Source organism: Rattus norvegicus, chromosome 20 (assembly GCF_021556685.1).
Source record: "Rattus norvegicus strain SHRSP/BbbUtx chromosome 20, alternate assembly SHRSP_T2T, whole genome shotgun sequence".
In the NCBI taxonomy this organism is placed as follows: domain Eukaryota; kingdom Metazoa; phylum Chordata; class Mammalia; order Rodentia; family Muridae; genus Rattus; species Rattus norvegicus.
The window spans coordinates 17546798-17564955 of NC_141553.1; the positions used below are offsets into that span (position 1 = coordinate 17546798).

The following is an 18158-nucleotide window of genomic DNA, read 5'->3' on the forward strand; positions in this document are numbered from 1 at the left end:
ACACCTATTCCTTGCAATGCTCAGTAGAAGACGGAAAGGAAAGGTTGTAAGAGCCAAAGTCAGTGGGTGGCTATGAGGAAACAGTGATTTCAGGACATGGTAGGACATGAATATCAATTCCATCATTGCTGAAGCCGCAGTCACAAAACCTGCAGAGACTCAGGCCAGACCATAGTACAGCATAGAGACTGGAGGATAGCTAAGTCCCACCCCTAGCTAGGGAGCTATTGACAGTGAATAATTCTAGAATGATAGTCAGTTTTCTAAAGGCACATGCTTTCTAATGCTCCTTTAGAATGCTCCTTTAGAAGGCCATGCATTCAAAAATTTGGGCAATATCAACTCCATTTGATATATTTTAAGAAAAAGAGGAGACCAAGTTGGGTGAGTAGGTGTATTAGCCAGGGTTCTCTAGAGGATCAGAACAGCAAGAATGAATGAATGAATATATATATGTAAACATACACACAAAGATATACACATATAACATACATACACACACACAAACACACACACACACACACACACACACACACACACACACACACTGGATTATGGTCTGCTTAGTCCTGTCTCCTGACAGAAAGTCCAAGTGTCTAACAATTTTTCAGTCTGCAAGGTTGGATATCTCGGCTAGTCTTCAGAATATATTGGAATTCCAAAACAGTAAGTTCTGCTACCAATGAAGGAATGCCTCAACAATAGGATCAATGAACTTTAAACCACAGAGGAGGGCAAGCAGGTGAAAAATGCTTCCTTCTTCCTTGCCATTTTCCATAGGTTAAGATCAAAAGATGTAAAAAAAAAAAAAAAAGACAGGCTGGAGAGATGGCTCAGTGGTTAAGGGCACTGACTCTCCCAGGGGTCCTGGGTTCAAATCCCAGCAACCACAACCATCCATAATGGGATCCAATGACCTCTGAAAATAGCTACAGTGTACTCATGTAAATAAAATAAATAAATCTTTTAATCCAATCAGGAAAAAAATCTCTCCTGAGTGTGTACATCTACTTGGGTTTTAGTTAACTTCAATGTACTCATGTCGACAACCAAGGCAAGTCTAACCCTTGTCGATCCCATATACAACCATATCACTTATGTCATGCTTTATTTCCAAATGGAAACAATAACCAAGTCATAATTACACCTAATGAGAAACCAGAAACTCATTATGTTTTCACATTCCAAGTGATTTGCACATTAGGCAAAGGAAAGAATCCAGGAGGAATGGGAACAGGGTGAATATGATCAATATGTGGTGAATGAAATTCTCAAAGAAGTAATAAAAGAGAAAAATTAAAACTGCAGACTAATTTTTTTAGAAGACATCACATTCCCTTTTTCTATTAAATAGATCGTCAGAGAAGAGAGTTGAAGGGAGGATGAACATTCTGACTCGTGATTTGATATAGCAAAGCTGCCTTGTGGCAAATGATTTAATTGTCAGCGGGGCTGTCTGACAGGCTGAGGAGAAGAATAATGAAAGCCCTCTGGTTCCAAAATTCCATCATCTCAAAAGATGGGGTTTTCAGTGTTCAGTGAATTGAGCCCAGTTACAATTGAACAAGGATGCAAAGACTGGTCCATCACCGGAGAGGTAACCTCTCTGCTCATAGCCACCTAGCACGGAGGTAAAGACAAGTAGGGAGCCCAGAATAAACAGGAACCTTTGGTTTAGATGGTCAGATAGAACATCTTTTGTCTGACAGCTTGTCCTTCATACAGGATGACTGTTGCCTTCTCTCTCTCTCTCTCTCTCTCTCTCTCTCTCTCTCTCTCTCTCTCTCCCTCTCTCTCCCTCTCTCTCCCTCTCTCTCCCTCTCTCTCCCTCTCGCTCTCTCGCTCTCTCTCCCTCTCGCTCTCTCGCTCTCTCGCTCTCGCTCTCATTCTTACCTTCTTCCAATCCATTGATTACCCTCTCTAGGTAAAGCCAACTATTTTATGTCATCATTTTTATTTCACCACATATTGTCCCTATTTCTCCTCCCTTTCCTTCCAAGATTGCAAGATTGTTCACTCTAAATGTTAAATGTCTAAATACATTTCACAATTAATCTGTGGCAATAGGATAGAGTTAGAGCCTTGATTTTAGATCAGAACTTAAGGATGTTCTAGACAGTTTGAGTGCCTATCACATTAGGTAGCATGTGTGCTTGTGTGCATGAACACACACACACACACACACACACACACACACACACACACATCTTCCTGCTTACAAGGGTAACAAGGGAAAAGAGGGGTAAGAGAGGGAGAAAGAAATGGAAAAGGTAAAAAAGCAGCCATGTGGCTTCGCTCAAGATAAATAAGATAAATCTAAGGCCCAATCTATATTAAAGTCACTTCCTATATCGCTTTGGACCAATTAACGCTCAGCATTTTAAACTTCATAGCAACAGCTTCATAACCTGTCTATAAATCCACTTTAAATGACAATTTCTATTGAATGCATTCCATAGCCTAGTCATTCCCCATTTAAGACTCTACTCAGAGGATATAATACAATTTATGAAGAAGCCTTTACATAAAAGTATGTTCATTTTAGCATTGTGTTTGTTAGCGCAGTAAGTTAGATTTAAAAAAAAAAGTCTATCTTTCCATGAGCAAAATAAAATCAAGTGATGAAATTATATTTTCAAAAAAGGTTAATGGCATAAAAGATACTCATGGGGTTTAAACTGAATTAGTAACTTAGGGAAAAATTATAAATAAAAAATAGGCAGTGGGGGTTAGGGCAGCCCAGCACTCTGGAAGTAGACAATGGCCACTCATTCCTAGCCAAGGTTGTTCTTGAACTCCTGGCTATGTAGCGAGCTTCAGGCCAGTCTATGCTAATGAGACTCTATCTCAAGAAAACAGAAAGAGAGGAAACCAGAAACCAGAAAGCCCACCCCAACATAATGGACAAGTTTTTTTTTTTAAATTGCATTCTTATTACATTAGAATTGGATTTGTATTGCATCCCTGGGGATATTTTAAAGATAAGGAGTATATTGGGCTTCCTCAATAAAGGATGGGTGAAGGATGAGGGGGGTAGGTTTGGGGATGGATATCAAAGCCTTACCACTGGAAAGTGTGTACACTTCCCATGGAAGGTGGCTCTCCCATAACAGATATATGTAATTCCCGCCTCTCAGTCTTCCTCAGTCTATACATTCTGGTCCTTCCAAAGACCACATATGTCATTAGGAGAGAATTCCATACAGCTTGCCTGGGAGGAGGGGTGACATAACTCATAAGAAAGTTCCATGGCCCTTTCTTCCCTACCCTTCTATGAGGTAAAGTCAACACTCAACAAACCCAGCTGGGATGATCAGGTAAAAGCAAACTGATCTGATCTTATGAAGAGGGCAGATGCCCATGAATGAAACCACAGCACTGGAAATCCAACATAGCCACTTCTCATATTATAATGACTGAGTACCACTGCCTACCCTAGTCAAACGTCGCTGTCTTCTAGGAACTGAGCCCTTCTTTCAAAGGAACTTGAGACTTTGTTAGAGGTTAATTACAAAATACCTTAAAATGAATTTAAAAGATTTAATATCGGGTTGGGGATTTAGCTCAGTGGTAGAGCGCTTGCCTAGCAAGCGCAAGGCCCTGGGTTCGGTCCCCAGCTCCGAAAAAAAAAAAAAAAGAAAAAAGAAAAAAAAGATTTAATATTTCTATTGTCATATATACTTTGAGAAAATGAAAACCTCTATCAAAGGTAAAATTTTCAAATACTCCTATGTGGTTTAACCTCTAAAAATGAACTTACAGCACTGTAAACACGGGAGTTTTCCTAGAGCCATGGAGAGTCTCACTTTGACTACTCACTGTGTCTAATGTCTCAGTGTAGGACTTCTAGAAAACAGAAGAAAAAAGCTGAAGTTTTCTCACTAGGAACTCAAGAACCAACCTGGCAGAAAGATGGGATCGTAAAAGAGGAGTTTCCAGTCTCCTGCGGGGACACTCCCAAACACTCTGTAGTTAACTATTCATATGATATGCCCATGTCGAACACAAGGAGAAATATGAAATCCTGATGTTTGCTCTCCAAGGCAGAGTGCCGACAAATTCCATTCAGGAAAAAAACAAATTAGATGTTCCAGGTATTCTGTTATCTGTTATCTTCTTCCCATGAGTTTCCCATATTTAATATTGTATTAAAATACAGTGTTCAGGCACAGAGCTAATAAAGCACATAGCTGATGAACACACCAGGTGTATATATTCCTAATCACTGTATCTTCATGAAGAATATTCATGAAGAAAGTTTTTAATCCTGGACAATATCTCTGTGCCTCACTTGACACTATTTGGAGTTGAAATCTATTTTATACAGCCACATACTCAGAACCGAATTGTGCTGACATTGTGAACTTCATTTTCCAGGCCCCAGAACTGTGGCAAAATACACGTGTAACGTAAGACACCCAGAAGATCCCCGATGTTCTATTTCATGTGATAAGCCAGTGGATCCTTTTTCTATTAAATCTGGTAACCTGAGAAGGATAGCATAATGGTTGAAACCACTTAGTTAATATTAGAACAGTATAGATGATATGTAATTCCCAACGCAAAAAAAAAAAAAGAAAAGAAAAAGAAACAAACAGCTTGCCAGCATCCATAGACTCTACCCAATCCTTTATCTGACTGTCAGTTTAAATGCTGAAGTGTCTAACATGCATCACACTAATTGAGAGAGCTGTGGCCTCAGCTGGAATGCTCTTACAGTGCAGCGAGATACAGAAGGCTTGCAATTAAAATGATATGTTAAGTTAAAGTAGAGAATACGTACATACAAAAGGAGTAGCTGACCTTGACCTACAAGTGACATCAGTTAATGACTAATAGCAGAAATGGAAGAGATAGGGGTGGGCGAATTGAAAGCAAAAACTGCAGAATCATAGAAAAGGAGAGAGACTAGATCAAGTATTACTCTGAGAAGAAATACAAGGAGTACCTTGAGCCGTGATATCTCAACATATACACGAGTTTAGACTTACATGTGAGTGGATAGGAAATAGCAAGGAGGTGAAGAGAAGGTGCTTGAATTTTATTAGAGAGATCCATCTAGTTAAGGTGGCAGAATACTCCACATGTCACCAACATGAGAGATAAGGAAGCTGAACCAGAGGGCAAAGAGACAGCGGAAGGCTTTCAACAGACTTAGGAAGGCTCATTTTTAATTTTTCAGCTTACTTAGTTACTGGTTTTTATGGACTATGTGTATTGAGTGACTTCTGTGAGCCAGTAGTGGAGTGTTGAAGATGACCAGAGATTTCACACAAGTAGAATAGGATCTGAACTTTGACTTGAAATTTAAGTAGCTGTTTTTGACATCTAGATGATGGGGAGTTCTGAGCTCAAAACTGGTGACCACTGTGACTCTAATTTTGCCAGAAAATAATTTGAAAAGGTTTCCCTGATGAGCACATGCTAGTATTAACATACTTTAATAATATGTTAATATTATGTTAATAATATATTAAACTACATCCATCTCCCATCATCACGGAAGATTGTTTTAGCTGCATACAGTCCAATATTTTAGATATAAATTATCCTCCCATATTCCTCACGATTTTGGCCATTTGGCCTCAGAAGTAGCTTACCATCATGGCATAAATGTAATTGTATTGTGAACACCCATATGGAGACCCAATAAGAAAACTCAACAGGAAGGGCAATTAAAGGAGACATAAAATTTTATATGTTTATCCTCCCCTTCAGTGCACATGAGAACACTAAGCCACAATAAAATGGTACTCTGTTCACCTCTGCCCCAGATAACAACAATTCATTTCTTTTAAAGCCATGCACAAGACTTTGGTAGCACTTACAGTATGACCAACATTAGGGTAGTATTGAAGGGAAGAAAAAACCTTTATATTTTATCTAGGCAGCAGACAACTGGACAACTCAGGTTCTAAAGAATTGTTATCTTAGTGACTTCTCAAGTAGGAGCCACACCTGGATGCAGTCAAAACCACATACATGGTAAACAGTCCTGATAAATTGTTGCATCAAAAAGAATAGGGTGATACCCTGGGGGACAGTTGGGTGATATGCCTGAAGGATGTCTAGCAGGTGTGGGCTCATGCTCTGCTTCCACAGACTCTTTGATATCAAATTAAATTGGCCTGGCCCATCCTTGTAGTGAAGGAAAACAGAAAGCAGGAAGCAAATTAGAGTCTCAAGTGTCTTAGCTTCTTGACCTCTCACTTAAACTTTCAGGGCACAGAAAACCCAAGTTGTGGGAAAAATAAGGATATTTCCATTTTGGTCATTTGTCTGACTTATTTTAATTTTATACAATAAATGCATGCTCCTTCCATAAGTGGAATACACTAATTCATTGAAGGCACCCTCTTTCAATTTGGATACATCAGTATTTCAACTGACTCAAATTCATTCACAAGTCTTTTCAGAATATTGTAATGATAGTAAAAAAAATATCATAAGAAACCATACTTTACTTGTTTCTGATGTTTCTTTTTATTTACCTAATTTTAGTTATTTCATTTACTTATGAGATTTTGATATAATTACACAATTTCCCCTTCCCTGTCTCGCTCCAAATCCCTCCTTACCATTCTCCTTTAAATTCATGGCCTCTCTTTTCATTCATAACCACCACATCTGCATGTTATTCATATGAATGTTTCTGGGGCTTATCACTTTGTATTAGATAAATAGTGTGCTGGCCCCTGGGGAAGTCCATTTCTCCCACTCTCGGTATTCTTTAGTCGCCTGTAGCTCTCTCTGCAGGCTTGACATCTTCAAAGATTTTTTTCCCAAGCCACCAGCTTAGCATGTCTATTGTTGTCGTTACTCAACTCATATTTGGACAGTCCTGTTGGTAAGACTTTATAAGTAGAGCTTCTGACACAGTCTCACAGCAAACAGCCTTAGCCTCGGGTTCTTACAATCCTCATATGCTTGTATATATACAGGTGTATGTGTGTGTGTGTGTGTGTGTGTGTGCATATGTGTATGCATTTATGTATTTTTAACACTTCCACATATGTTGCCTTTACTTACTAATCACTCTAATACCTCACCTTCATGTTTGTCTTCCCCCTCCTACTCCCTCAAGTTTGTCTCATACCCATCCCCTACTCATTTCTTCCTTGACCCACCAAGATTGGCCAGGGTCATCTGTGTGACTGTGGGTTGGTAGCGGTCTTTCGGAACCGGGCAGGCTCATCAGAAAGAACGCAACTAAAGACAGCGATTCCCCACTCCTACCCGTTCCCTGACTGTTAATAGGGCCACTCTTATGTGGGTCCAATTCAGGTATCCATGGTTAGTGTCAGTTAATGATTACAGTAACTGTACTAAGTCTGGGCTGAGGACAGCAGCAGTGGCATTTTGAAGCCCTTCACCCTGTCTCCAGGCTCTTAAACTTCAAATTGTACTCTAGACAGAGTTGATCATGACTAATGGAGGTGAAATTAAAAGTGCTTTGGAAGCATTATGAGCGCATCTTTTATCTGAGGGAGAAAAAAATGTCTCACAAAAAAAATAATTGACATCATCCTAGAATTATTGAAACTAGAACTCTCCATGTGATTTAACATTCTGAAATTTTATTGTGCTCTGACATATGATACATTATCTTAATGTACAGAGCCCAGGCAAACCGTGCCATAAAACAGTCACTAGACAATAATCTCGACGACTGAATAGGATAAATGATGTATTTTCAGATGCTCAATGGAAAAAAGAAATGGTAACAGCAGTCTTTACATTCATAATGAAAAAAGTATTAAAATCTAACATTGGGTTGAGTTCATGATTGACGCGTGAGTTGTCAAAGACACAGCTTCTCCAGGGCGTCTCATTTTATTTCTCCTGCAACCATTTGAAAAAAAGATTAGCCTGCTTCCTAGCTCACAAACATAGAAGCTGAAGCCTGGGGAAGGAGGGTAACTTATTCAAGCTTTAAAGGAGCTCAACCAGTCCTGCATATCCTTGACCCTGGTAGCAGTCAAGTTTATACAAGATGTTGACAATTCACATCTAGGCTTGATTTGCTACTGGCTGTGATAAGGAAAAGGAATAAATTCATAACTACATTGGTAAGATTTCAATGGCTAGTTCATTGAATGTCTAAAAATCTCATGTCGATGAGACTCTTAGCAACATATATACCCCCACGCGAACGAGTCGGTTGCCGCATTAGACATTTACCACACTCCTTCCTACTAGTCATAGTTCCCAGGTGATCTTCTCTGCTATTTGCCTACGTCTCTTGATCACAGAGTAGCCCAAGACAAGAGCTCTTATCCTCCCCTTGGAAACGTACTGATTTGCCAAACTACACAAAGAGCTGGCTCATCTCCGCTGACCTTAAATGCGGGTGCCAGCATAGAGCGCGTTGGAGTTTGGAAGGCTGGAAGAGGGCACTAGGACCCAAGGGCTGCAGTGTATCCTGTCTGAAACATAAATTAAAGGACTGCTGGAGGCAGGGTGCTTGCTGCTCTTGTGTCAGACCTGGGTCTAGGTCCTACTATCCCTGTCAAGTAGCTTACAGTCACCTGTAAGTCTAGCTCTAGGGAGCTCAAGCCCTTTTCTGGCTTCTGCAGACACCAGGATGCATGAGTACACACACACACACACACACACACACACACACACACACACATACACACATACACATACACACACACATAAACACACACATACATACACACACATACACACACAAACACACACACATACACACACACAAACACACACACATACATACACACACACATACACACACACATACATACACACACAAACACACATACACATACATACACACACACAAACACACACACATACATACACACATACATACACACACACATACACACACACACACAAACCCAAACACACACTAAAAGTTAGAACAAAATCAAAGCATTAAAACAATAGATTATATAGGTTCTTTCCCAGAAAACTCTTGTTGTTTAAAATATGGGAGTCCACGGTGCGTTTTGTTTCCCTTCTTAGTAAAGATTGTGTGTTTTCCATGTTATCATCGACCATCGATGCAAGGCAATGACATTAATAGTGAGCAAACATCGGTGAGTCAAAAGCTGAACAGCTAAAATCAATTCCTTTGTTACCAGACTCTTTTTTAGATTGGTGCCGCACCCCACTGATTTTATAAATGTCTTAATACTATGGGCTGTATTGTCCATCTCCAAAACTCATGTGCTGCCTCCGAAACTCCAGTAGCTCCACTAGGAGAAAGAAGTCATTTGCTGTTCAACATTAGTGCTGAAATGTAAAATTTCACCACTTTAATATTATAACTCTAATAATATACTATATAACAGTATATATTTAATACATTAACTCTACTAAACCTCACTATATGTTATATATAATATACTAACTCTACCTAACTTCATACATTATATATAATACATATTATATATTATATATATATATCTCCCTAGTAAATCTCACTCTAATATTACTAGATAGTTCTACAACAAATGCCTATTATGTGTTGACTGCTCAACACTGTATGAAGTTGTGTGATCATGTGCGCTAATTAACAAAATAGTGCTGTCTACACATGGTTTGCCTAAGTTTGATTAGACAGTGTTGTCTGTATGTGCATGTGTATGAGATCATTTCCTGTGTCATGGGCAGCCCCTAAATTCCCACACTCTTGTAAACACTGGCCCTTTCTCCACAATAGTCATCTGTTACCACTCTTGAAGGCAAAGAGTTTGCTCAACCAAGGTTTTAATTGTCTGATTCTCTATGCAAATTAAAAGAAACTGAGGTAACAGAGTTTTGTCGAGCGCGTAATACTAATTACAAAATAATAATGATTATCCCTACATCAGATTTTATATCCCATGCTATATTCAAAGTATTTATGATACTGCCCTGCCTAAACCTCCCAACAGGCATGATGAATAACTGTCACTATCCTTTTCAAAATGAGGAACCCGAGGCCCAGAATGGCTAAAGAGCTAAAGACGCTCGCCCACGTTCACAGAGCTAATGAACACAGAAGCAAAGCTCATCCCTGCTCTAAAATCACCTATCACCCAGTCCTCTGCTGATCTGAACGAGGCCTGCGGTGAAACTCACCCAGCAGGACCTCAGGATCCCCGTGTTATTAAAGCAGCCTCAATCATAGGATGAACCCATGAAGCTTGTAGGAAGCTTGTGGGAAAATGGAGAACACAGACCGCAGGTGTTTGATGCAGATATTTAAATACTTATTTTAGTTTAAAGTGTGTGTGTGTTTGTGTGTGTGTGTGTGTGTGTGTGTGTTCGCGTGTGTGCATTCGTGTGCGCACATGTATGTGTGCACAAGTGTAAATGCCAAGGAGTCCAGAGACATTGGATACATGCTGGAGCTGGACTTACAGGTTGTTGTGACCCACCCAGTGTGGGTACGAAAGCTGAACTTGAGTCCTCTGCAAGAACAGCTGGGCACCAACTTCTGAGCCATCTCTCTCGCCCACCCCACCCCAAGCTGCTATTTGTAACAAATCATGGTTTTAGAAACTTCTAGATCCACAAAAATAAAGTGGAAAAAAAAATGGTGTTACACACACATTTCCGAGTTCTTTAAAAAAAAAGACGACGACCACAGAATTATTGTTCTAGCAGTGACTTGAATTAAGCTGCCACCTTACTTACCGGTGAAAGCTCAAAAATCATTCTAGTTTGCTTAGGTCTACCAAAGGCAGAGAAGACAAATCATGAAAGAGAAAGAAGAGAATGGAGAGAGATGACAGCTAAAAAACGCTTTTGTTTCTGAGAAGTGTTACATTTTCAAATTATAGTATCCCATCTTCACAACAAACCTTGAGGACAGCAATGGCGTCTAGGGACTATTGTAGATATGTTCAAAACGGGAACGACATAAAAAAAAAAAAAATCTGTCACACAACTTCAATGTGGCTAAATAAATCCTCGAGCTGTTAAAAAATTTGTCGTTATGTGCTCGGATCTGTTTACAATTAAGCCGATATTTTCCTGTGAATTTTCCAAGTTCTCGGAGCTGTGACTTCACCATCACTGACACATAATGTTGCTGAATTGTGTTGAAACCTCACGTTGCCTGGGGAGCCAACTTGGAGAGCCTGAAGTGGATGTCAGCATCCGTGGACGAGAAACATCTCAGAAAGATCAGTTATTGCTTTGCCCAAGGATTGTTTTTTCATTGTACAGATGAACTTCATCTAAACAGGCCTCTACTCAATGCTTGTCGCTTATAAACAAAAAGGTTTTTACCTCTTATTAAAAGGCTTCATAAATAACGGAGGACCAACCAAAAATCCTGTCAAGTCCTTGTCCTTTCATTTTATTATTATTTGATTTGCATCAGAGGAATGAGAGAGGACCTTCCCTTCCCGCCCCACCCCCCACCCCACCCCCAAAGATTCTCAAGAAGACAGATGAAGGTTAGAAAACAATCACACCAAGTTCTAGCAAGACCTAGCACATATCCTGGCAAAGCCAAAGGTCGCCACCTAGCGGTGAAGGATGTGCACTGTCACCTATTTGCCGAAAAAAAAAATTGTAATGGGGGCATTTGGTAAGCATTACCATGAGAGGAATTGATCACTGAGAAGCTGGTACCGTGCCCAGTTCTGCAAACCGGTGTGAACTCTCACCCTGCTCTGAGGCATTTTAATATCGCGTGAGTACGCTAAGCAAACACTGCTCAATTTATCCACATTTACTTCTTTCTATAGGGTTTCCCAAGACAGCGGAATGGAAGGCTCCAGATCTCCCACCACCGAGCTGTAGACGATAAAAGGCGTTTGTTTATTCTCTAACCTGTGCATCTCTTAACAGGAGACGGACGGAGTGGCTTAACAGAAATATCGTGGGGTCCAGGTCAAATGCAACCTGTGGCTTCGCCAATTACCCTGGAAGAGGTATTCCCCTTCAAACTAAATCTTTGTTTGCTCAGCTGGAAGATTAAAAGATGAAGGTGGCCATAACATCTCCCTCAAGGAGTTGTTAGAGATTAAATGAGAGACCGGTGTGCCGCCCTAACCACGGCAGCTGCCTAATGGAACCCATGCTTGACGGCTGATTGCCTTCTGTTTGTTTGATCCCTCCCAGTCATAACCTTCTAACTGCTCAAATAATCTGCCTAAAACATTACACATGGGTTCTACCCAGCTCTTTTAAATCTATATGGCAATTAGCCGAACAAGTCTACCTTCAGAAATTTGGAATTTTTACTCATTTTCTCCCCTTCGTTGGCTAATTTGAAGTCATGGAAATCCTACCACTACACCTCTTGGGGGACCTATTTAGCTTTGAAGCAAACCTAATTATAAGAACTAAGCTCAACGAAGATGTTCAAGGAAAAGTCCACGTACCTCCAAAGGACCCTGCCCCTTAATTCCATGCAGATTGAGATTTGCATTGGAGATGAGATCAGCGCCCTGTATGTTTTCAGTCCCCAGTACTCAAATTGTGTGTTTCTGTAGATTCCATGTATGCAGCATTTTTAAACAATGATTGTTTGACTATAATAAAAAAGACTCCAAAGTCATTCTCTATGCAGATGTTGCTTTCAATGTTTTTGAATACAAATTCTAACTATGTGGTGAAATATTTTCCTCTCACATTCCTTGGAAAGACTCGTAATCCACCAGTCATCTGTTTTTGTACCTTTATATCTCTAGTCTCATTATTGAAGAAATATTTAGAACCCAATACAAATTGGATAGCTTAAAATATACTAAATCTTTTTGGATCAAAAAAGAGAGAGATGGAGAGGAAGGAGAGAGAGAGACAGAGAGAGAGAGAGAGAGAGAGAGAGAGAGAGAGAAGGGAGAGAGGGGGAGGGAGGGAGGGAGGGAGAAAGGGGGAGGGAGGGAGGGATGGGGAGAGAAAGAAGGGAGAGAGAGGGGGGAGGGAGGGAGGGGGAGGGAGGGAAGGAGGGAGGGAAGAAGGGAGGGAAGGAGAAGGAGAGGGGGGGAGAGAGAGAGAGAGAGAGAATATTCAGGAACTCCTTCTGAGCTATTTGGACATTCTGTGTATCAAGAATATCTTGTGCACTATATGGATGTATCACCTGTCAATTAAAAAAAATCTATGTGCTGCAGGAAAAGATCGAAGAGAAGGAGAGACCTCTGTGGGGCAGAAAGAATTGTGAGATAGAACCAGACAGGAGATGTGCCCTGAATGATGCAAGGAGACGGCACATGGTACCCAAGCACAGGTGTCATGGTTTGAATAGGCTTGGCCCAGTGAATGGCACTATTTGGAGATGTGGCCTTGTTGGAGTGGGTGTGTCACTGTGGGCATGGGCCTTAAGACCCCCATCCTAGCTTCCTGGAAGTCAGTCTTCCACAAGCAGCCTTCAGATGAAGACGTAGAACTCTCATTCTGCCTGCACCCTGCCGGCCTGGATGCTGCCAGGCTCTTGCCTTGACAATACTGGATAGAACTTCTGAACCTGTCAGCCAGCCCAATTAAATACTGTCCTTATAAAATGTGCCTTGGTCATGGTGTCTGTTCACAGCAGTAAAACCCTAACTAAAACAACAGGTAATCTGCCACATGGCAGAATGTAGGCTAAAATAAGTGGGTTATTTTAGTTATGATGGCCAAAGTCTTTGTAAATATATTTTGAGTCTGAGTCTTATTTCTGGGAGCATGGGGCTGGGAGGGAAAACCGGATTCATCTTCTACAATGCTGTCCTTTTGTTTCAGCCCACACAACTGTATGAACTCAGCCTTGACTGAGCAAGGGCTGAACTGAGGTGCAGGGATCTAGGCAAGGATAACTGTTCATAAGCATAGATTTCCTTTAAAAGGCAAAGAAGTGAAAACCAACAGGAAATGTTGCTATTTTTTCTTTCCCGTTGAACTTGCTATTTAAAGCAGACTTTATGATCACAATTTACTCAGAAACCTGGAGACCTCCTGTCATCTTTCAAAGTACATAAGAAAAAACTGTTCTTGCTTTTGTTTTGTTTTTAATGAATTAAAAACAGAGACAAAAGGACAGTGTGTCTGTTAGAAGACAAGGGCTCTGTGAATCTGTAAGGCTGATGAACTATACCCAATTTCAGACCCTACATAAAGAAAAAAAATTGACAAGATCTAAAACACTGAAAACATCAGAGATACAGGGGTTGTTTGTTTTCAATGAATTATTTCATATCTTTTTCCCAAAATAGTCCTCTGAACTAAGTGTACAGCAAAGACGTGAGACCAGATGAAACCATTATCTGGCAAGGAATCCTGAGATCTAGGAAGTGATTGCATACACGTGTGATCTCAGAGAGGCAGAGGACCAGGAATTCAAGGCCAGTGTCTGCTACACAGAAAGCTTTAGGCCAAGAGAGGGAGAAGGGGAGGGAGTGGAGACAGAAAATGAGAGAGAGAGAGAGAGAGAGAGAGAGAGAGAGAGAGAGAGAGAGAGAGAGAGAGAGAGGGAGGGAGGGAGGGAGAGAGAGCAAGAAATTAAAAATACTAACCATAGCTTGATAGAAAACATATGTAGAAACAACACAGGCTCCTAAGAGCTTCAAGGCAATAATGTGATTGTAGATTGAGAGTCAATAGCTGACTTTTAGGAGACCAGTGGATATCACAAGGGCATCAATCTTAAAATCATGTTAGTAGGGCTGCAATTTTTCACACCCTACTGTAGCTTGCTTTCTGTGACTATGGCAAAACACACTGACCAAACAAAGACCCAGCAAAGGAACCTTTAAAAAAAATTTTTTTTGGTTCTTTCAATTCTCTTATTTTTATGAGTTTCTTTTATACTTTTATATATTTTTATGATCTTCTTTTCCTAATTTATTTTCTGCGGACAGGCTTATATTGCCACAAATGCTATTAAAACCCCATGCAATTGCCCCCATTTGGAACTTCAGAGTGAATATAATTACTTAATCTCAGTGATGTTTATTGCCCTGTTCCAGGCTCCCACTTACCTGAATGACTTTTGTGCCTGAGGTTTTGGGGAGTGATTAGGCTACACCAGTGTAAGTCAACAAATGGTATTCAACCAACGATTACAGAATACAGTAATTTCTCCAGGAAATTTAACGACCCTTAGGTCATCAGGGGAACTTAGTCATCCCCAGAAAGGAAAGCCATGGGCTTCTACACTCAAGTCACACAGGGCAAGGGATATAAATGTATTAGCATGGACTTAGAGGAAACCACTCATTGTAACACAGCCGAGCTGAGAAAAATAACTGTAAGATCTGTGGCTTTTGAAATGGGAACATTAAATCTCCATAAAACACACTGAATTTTACTATGAAATATGAGAATGAGTTACATGGGGGAATAATCTCAAATCGGGTTTGCTTGAAATTATGAACATCCATTTTCTGTCTAAAAAGATCTTTTCTTTATATTATGCACAAAATTAACCACCGGGGGGGAAAAAAGCCCTGTCTTTCTTATCATTAAGGAAACCATAATTTAAGGAGAGACACACAAGTGTTAGTGATACTGTTGCTGTGGTTATTTTGTTTCCTTCCTTTCAGAATAGAAATGTCATACTTCTGGGTGGGGAGACCCCAATACATGCAGCAGCAACAACAACGTGGTTGAATACCAAATGCTCTTAGCCAGTCTGTTACCATGGCAACAAGCACAACAACTGGGACTGGTGTTGCCTTGTTCTCTTGTCCACATTCTTTTATCTTAAGATAAAATATGAGGTCATATTATCTATTTAAAGACCACCAGCAAATGGAACTATTCCCTGAAACCATATTACACACAGTGAAAGCAATGTGGACACAACTGTGTATCTTCCTTTTTCCATCAAGAATTGTCAAAGCTACGTCTTAGCTTGGGTTATACTGCTGTGAACAGACACCATGACCAAGACAACTCTTATAAAGGACAACATTTCATTGGGGCTGGCTTACAGGTTCTGAGATTCAGTCCATTATCATCAAGGCAGGAACATGGCAACATCCAAGCAGGCACGGTACAGGAGGAGCTGAGAGTTCTACATCTTCATCTGAAGGCTGCTAGTAGAATACAGGCTTCCAAGCAGCTAGGATGAGGGTCTTAAAGCCCATGCCCACAGTGACACACCTACTCCAACAAGGTCACGCCCACTCCAACAAGGCCACACCTCCTAAATGTGCCACTCCCTTGGGCCAAGCATAGTCAACCAGCACATTTACCATGTCGACGACAACAAGAACTGCACCCAAGCCATTGCTCCTAAAGTGCACCCCCACAAGACCCTGGGAATTGTTAGCAGCTACAATAGAATCGAAGAATTCAAAGCACGTGTCGGTTTCTTTTTCACACAGTCACATTTATCCTTCCTTGACTGTCACTCACAGAAGACTGAAAAGGCCTTTCAGTTTTAGCGTACACCGTGAAGCAAAAGGTACTTTACACAATCATTTTCATTCCCCCGAGAGCTGTGGGAATAAGTGCTGGATTCATCACACAAATATCGTAAGGACTGTCAGGAATGCCTCGTAATCACAGAGACAGGAAGTGTTCCTCTCAGGAAGGTGTTGGTGAGCAAGAAGTATTCCTCTCGAGGAAGGTGTTGGTGAGCAGGAAGTGTTCCTCTCGAGGAAGGTGTTAGTGAGGCCACTTTTACGGGTAGTCTAGAAGTTATACACTATGTGTATGGAAAGTATTGGTGAGCCTTAGAGAGCTGAGACCCAGTGAGTTTCCTGAGGACATTCAGAAGCACCATGGGGTGTCAGCAGATCCTAGGCTGTCATTTCTCCTGACTGCTAAATTGGAGAGAGAGGGCATCACTACCCATAAAAAATACAATAAAGAACCAGGCTGCACTTGCTCCTGATTTTCCTGAAGACACCAGGCTTGCCTACTCACCTCAGTATCTGTTGAATTCAGCATTCCCTTCTAGCAAGGTACAGACATATTTCTTCTGAGTGTGTCCCAAGCCTCTGCTAAGTCTGTTTCCTATCACCCACATGATAGCTCATAATTATCTATAACTCCTGTTCCAGGGCCTTTTTATGAACTCTGTGGTCACCAGGTATGGGCCAGACATACATGTATGCAAAACACGATTCCGAATAAAATAAAATAAGCAAATCTAAAACAGAATGTTAAACACACATGTGTGCATACACATTTGCACATGCACATAGGCACAAACATACACACATCTATACACCTACATGAGCACTTACCGCATACACACACACACACACACACACACACACACACACACACACACGCACATACACACATTCAAATAAAATATTTTTTCTTTCAAGAGAAAATCAGAAAAAAGGCTCACATCTGTATCATAGAACTCTCCAGAAAATGAGTGTAAGAAGCTAAACCTTCTTAGAGTCAGGCACCACTCAGTCCACCACTGACAAGCTAACCGATGGCGAAGCAACCCTCACTAAGTGTGTCCCTATGAGCCTCTTCTCCCTGACCTTAATTTCTACTCACTTGAAAAAAAATTAACTTTTTCCTCCTATCCACTTTATCCCCAGAAATAATGACCCTGAGACTATTTATTAATAAATGCCTAGGACATAAGCTTCAGCCCGTTCTCCGACTTGCTCTTAACTCATTATCCTTTTTATTCTAACCTGAGTTCAGCTGTGTGACTGGTTTCCTCTCTTCAGCTTCTTCTGTTTTTCTCCTCCGCATCCTGATTGAGTCTACTCTTTATTCCGACGTGAATCCAGCTATCTGCTGGTTCACATCGGTCTCCTCAGCACTCCAGGTGAATCTCCCGTATTTCTATTACCCAGAATCCTCCATCCCTGCCGGATGTACCACCTCCTGTTTCCTACCTCAGCTCATTGGCCATAGGCGTCTTTATTGACAGGTGATGTTTGTAAGAGATTCTCTCTACACTCACTTGTGACTCATTCAACCATCAGACCATCTACATCCATCCACTCAAAGTAAACTGCAGTCTAAACTCAGGGTAGATTATATTGATTCTGAGTTCTGATTCAGTATCAGTTTGTTGTAGAAAATCCCTTTATTGGTAAGGTTTTTTCTTCTTGGAATGACATACTCTCATAACAAATTATTTAGGTCATATCAAAAATGAAGGTAATGACAGTGACGATGACGACGACAATGACGATGATGATGATACTTTTTTCTCATATTCCAGCAACAAAACAAGGACATCGGGTCTCCATGCATAAACTTCCATTTCATTTTAAAGATATTAG

The 18158-nt window shown here is 40.7% G+C and overlaps 1 long non-coding RNA gene across 1 annotated transcript; it reads left to right on the top strand.

Annotated features, from left to right (window-relative positions):
• Positions 1–11528: 11528 nt before the first annotated feature.
• Positions 11529–12537, top strand: LOC147998588 (uncharacterized). Its single transcript, XR_015646004.1, has 2 exons — positions 11529–11656; positions 11815–12537. It is a non-coding gene; the product is annotated as an uncharacterized LOC147998588 (long non-coding RNA).
• Positions 12538–18158: the final 5621 nt, after the last annotated feature.